The sequence below is a fragment of the Mastomys coucha genome, unplaced genomic scaffold, assembly GCF_008632895.1.
Source record: "Mastomys coucha isolate ucsf_1 unplaced genomic scaffold, UCSF_Mcou_1 pScaffold6, whole genome shotgun sequence".
Lineage (NCBI taxonomy): Eukaryota > Metazoa > Chordata > Mammalia > Rodentia > Muridae > Mastomys > Mastomys coucha.
The window spans coordinates 123794773-123799897 of NW_022196912.1; positions in this window are offsets into that span (position 1 = coordinate 123794773).

Here is a 5125-nt window from a genome sequence, read left to right on the forward strand (position 1 = left end):
AAGAAAATACATCTCAAGATAACCTTCTCCTGTGTGGGAAAACCCTGCTAATTAAGGTCGAAGTCCACTAAGACCAAACAGCCTCCAAGCTTAGTGCAATATGGGAAATTCCTTTGTTAGCAAGTTTTCTCCTTCTCTGACCTTTACTGGGGTGTTCTAAGCCCCCACATGTGCCTCTACTTGAGGAATATCACATGGCCTTTGTTGGTTTATAGGATCAATTTCCTTTCTCCTGATTAAACCTGTTCAGCTAGCACCTGAGATTCCTGAAATGCTTCTCCATGCTAATGAGGCATTCCAGGTACCCTAAGCCCCCAGGCAATGACCTTTGCCTATCCTGGCTCTCCCTGCCCTTAGTCCCACAAAACTTTTAAGCCTTCAGTCACCCTAAGTAAAGTTGATCTGCCAACTGACAAGCATTCCTGGTGTGGTCATTCACTATATGTATTCACAGGGCTTCTGAACCCCCTTTCAACATCTCTGCTCCTACTGTCCTGAAGACTAGTAGACTAGAAGACTGAACACCAGTCAATGATCCAGGAGAACAGGGAAACCCACTCCTGAGCATCTTCCTGGGACTCTGGGATCAGATTCCTTTATTGTCCATCAGGCTGGTCTAAAGGAGATGACTCTTCAACTTTCAGTCACCCTGAAACACCACAGCCGCTTAAAGGGAAGGGCCCATTCCACAAGACAATGCCTAACCCCAGAGATGAGCTTGGTGTGAGCAGCCCAGGATGAAATAGACCTCAGACAGAGAAAAAGGAAAAGATATCAGACCAGTGGACTTCCAGAAGCCATGAAGCACGGTCCATGTCACCACCCGTGTCAACCCTCCAGCTGAACAGAAAAGGGGAGAGCAGTAAAAGCATAAAGGGAGAAGCATTGTCTTAGCTAGCATTTCTATTGGATTGACGAGACCACCACAACAAAAGCAAGTTGTCGAGGAAAGGGTTTATTCCACTCACATTTCTATATCACTCTTCACCACCAAAGGAAGTCAGGGCAGGAACTCACACAGGGCAGGAACCTGGAGGCAGGAGCTGATGCCGAGGCCATGGAGGATGCTGCTTACTGGCTTGCTTCCCATGGCTTGCTCAGTCTGCTTTCTTATAGAACCACCAGCCCACCCTGCCCAAAATAGGCTGAGCCCTCCCCATCAGTCACTAATTAAGAAAGGGTCCACAGCCTGATCTTAGGAAGACAGTTTTTCAATTAAGTTTCTTTTCTTTCAGATAACTCTAGCTTAAGTCAACTCGACATAAAACTAGCCAGCACTGGTCCCTTTGACTGTCTAGTCTTCTTGGGACACCCCCAAGCCCAGCCTTCACCAAGGAGCAGAAGTGTGCAGTGATAGGCAAGGGACCGGGCATGGTGAAGTAATAGTTTGTCCCCAAGATGTCAAAATGGAGACTGAATTCTATGTTATTGGGTTCCAGACCATACAAAGCTGATACACACAGTCTCTTCCCTTTGGATGGGTCCCTTGGTGGCTTCCAGAAAAGCAGAGGTTGGCTCTGTCTGACCTTGCCCCAAGAAACCGCAGTTCATTCCTGAAGGAGCATTCCTTTCTCTCCCCCTCAATCCCAGTTCTCTCTGGAGCAGCATCCCCAAAAGAACTCTCTTAGGAATGCAGCCTCCACCACTGGCCAACACACTTCCCACATCACCAGGCCTCCTCCATCCTGGCTTGATTGCCTTCCCAAGGCACAGCCACTGCAGTCAGCTGTGGCTCCTGCTGAGAATGCCAAAAGGCAGCTTAGGAGGGAGGAACTGAAGGAACGGGAAACTCTCTTAGTCACTCTGAACTCTGTTATCCTGAAGACAACAAAACTTTCATCAGCCTTTAGTGGGGTCCTGAGCTAAGTGGAAGTCACAAGAGATATGCCACCGAAGCAGGGAGCCGGCTGCCAGGCTGCCAGGCTGCCAGCAGCCCCATTAAGGAGCAGGGGCTTGAGCAGGGCCAAGAACAATCAGGGCTGTTGCAAGGGAAAAAGCCGTGGTGCCTGAGGCAGGGACACAGAAAGGTGGCAGGTGCTAGGAGAGGGACTGCGAGCAGGATCCTAGCCCTGGTGGACAGATGCTCTGGACAGAAGCTTGCTTTGTTTGTTTACACCAAGAGGGAAGGCAGCAGGGAGCTTTCGGTCCAGGATACTAAGGTGCTGAAAGCTACTCAGAGAAAACCAAGCTGCATCTCTCCCCACTGTAAGAATCAGAATATGCAAAGCCACAAAATTCTGAATCTGAGAGAAGAGCAAAGGAACTGGAGAGCTGGCTTGGTGGTTACGAACTCTTGTTACTCTGTGGATGAGGATCAGAGTTGCATCCCAGCACCAGGTGGCTCACAAATGCCTGTACTTTAACTGCAAGTACTTCGACACCATCTTCCTGCCACCTTACACAGACACACACACACAGTCACACACACACACACAATATATATATATATATATATGTGTGTGTGAAATATATGTTGAGGTTTGGTTTGTTACTATATGTTGTAATGCTAAATATTGGCCTTATTAAATAATGCTAAATTAAGGACAAGGAAATCTTCAGGTACACCAAGTGATGATGTGCAGACCACAAGGAGGAGAGCAGAGAGGTGAAGAGAGGAGAAGATGTCATGGGGTAGGTGAATAATGAACACAAGGCCAGGAGGGCTGGCCAATCGGAGCAAGAGCAGACCATGTATGACAAGTTACACAACAGGGTTATTGATGAAAGTAGATGAAATATCATAGAGGGTTGCTATCTGCCCAGCTCTAACACTTTAAGTTTTATTATAAATATAAAGGTTTTATGTCTTTTATTTGGGGACTGAATGATTAAAAGGTGGATAGAAACCCCCAATTAATATTTACCACAACAAAAGTACTTTGAACTGGGTTTTCCAGAATTGAGTACCCCATGAAGAGTTTCTTTATACACCACAGAAAAGAAACAACAGTGAGCTACAAACAGAATCATACATACATACATACATACATGGAAACAGAGGACCAGCTCTGACACTGAGTCCCCAGCTTCAGGAAAGCTGTACCTAGGACTCCTGGAGTGAGTCAGGGCCCTTGAAGACAACAAACCCCTTGCTAGCATGAACTGCAGAAACCCCACAGTTCTAAGAGCTGAAGAGATAGCTTTATATAGATTGGTCCCCATGCAGAGGGGTATAGGTGCGGGCATTAGTAGGAAAACAAAATAGAGTTTAGGCCTAAACTCTCAAGACAGTAGAATTAGTCAAGTCAGAATACAAGATAGCTACAAATGACCCATATAAAGAAGACAGGGTGGGTTTCTAAAAATAAGCAAATGAACATATACATGTGATGAGTATAGGAATCTGAAGATATGCCAAGGGAACTTGAATAAAGCAAAGAAGTAATTTTGGGAATAATTAACTTGGTGGGAAAACAGACAATAAGTTTGATACTTGTAGCCAAAGAGAGGACTGTTTCACCCACTCCAATTCTCCAACCGTCCAGTACCTCCCTCTCAACCAGGGCTATCTTCCCTGAGAAATGATACCACCCAGAAAATAGGTTACATGAATTTATACCCTTACAGCCCGCTGTGTGACACAGAGCTTCTGCACACACCTCATTCCTGTGCTGGCCACAGGATTTCATGACCCAAGCTGGTCATTACTCTACTGGTGCCACAGAACTAGCTATCACCTTGAAGGGTGCTCTCTGCCATTCTCAGTTCCATTCTGCATAGTCCACTTTCTCCCTTCCCTGTAAAGTTTCCTTCACAATATGCCTTAACTTTGGAGTTCTATGGATTCAATGTTTGAAGCTGATTCTTGTCTTTCAGCCCCGAGTTGGATAAAATTCTTATATGAACCACCATTTCCTGAGTTCTTGTGTTTCTTTAGATTCGTAGTGTCAGTTTAGCTAGGTGTAAAATATGTTCCTGTGCATTTTCCAAGTGTGCAACTGTCTTCTCCATCTGGAAAGAATATGCAAGCTACAATTCAAGTCTGAAAAGGAAATTGAGGGGAGGGATCTATTTTAGTAGCTTTAACAAGAAATGAATTGGTCTTGACTACCATAAGCATTCCCCCTACATAATGGTTAGCCTTAGTTCTCAACTTGACAATTAATCCAGAATCACAGGGGGAGATAGGCCTCTGAGGAATTGTTTTGATTGAGTTAATTAATGTAGGAAGTCTTGTCTTGACTGTGAGTGAACTCATCCTCTGGGCAGAAGATCCTGAACTGTATGAGGTAGAGAAATGGAGCTGAGAATGCATCTCTCTCTGCTTCTAGGCTGTGGATGCAATGTGACTAGATGCTTAATGCTCCTGTTGCCTTTAGTTCCCTGCCATAAGGCACTGTATCTTGAACCATGTGTTGGTTAGGTTTTGTTATTCTTGTTTATCAACCTGACACAAGCTGGGATCATCTGGAAAGAGGGAATTTCAATACGTCCATTAGATTGTCCTGTAGGCAAATTTGTGGGACCTTTTCTTGGTTAATGATTGATTGACATAAAGCACCCAGCCTATCTGGGCAAGTGATCTTGAGTTGTATAAGAAAGTAAACTGAGCAAGCCTTGGAGAACAAGGGAGTAAGCAGTATCCCTCCATGGTTCCCGACTCTGTTTTTGTTTGCGCTCCTGCCTTAACTTCTCTCAATGGTGGACTATAATCGGGAGGTGTGAACAAAACAAACCCTTTTCTCCCAAGTTGTTTTTGGTCATGGTTTTTATCATAGCAACAGAAAGAAAACCAGGACAAACTATGATGAGCTACAATAAACCCCTTCTTAAGTTACTCTTGTGTAGCTGAGTTTTGGCTAGTTTGTAGGTTTCCTTTTCTACCTCCCCTCTTCATTCTTATTCCACCCTTCCAACTCCCCAACAGTAGGTAGGAAAGAAGGAAGGAAGGCTAGAGGGGAAAGGAGGCACCAATATCACTAAACTACTTCCTGTAGATTAGGAGTGTCAAGTTTCTTGGGGCAAGTTTGATCTTTGCTGACAGAATATCCAATTTCTTCTTCTAATCACTTTGCATGTGACTACTTGACAAACCACAACAGCAGCAAGAGGAGAGCACTACCAGCAGCAGCATAAAGAGGAGGAGGAGGAGGAAGAGGTGGGGGAGGACGAGGAGGGGAAGGAG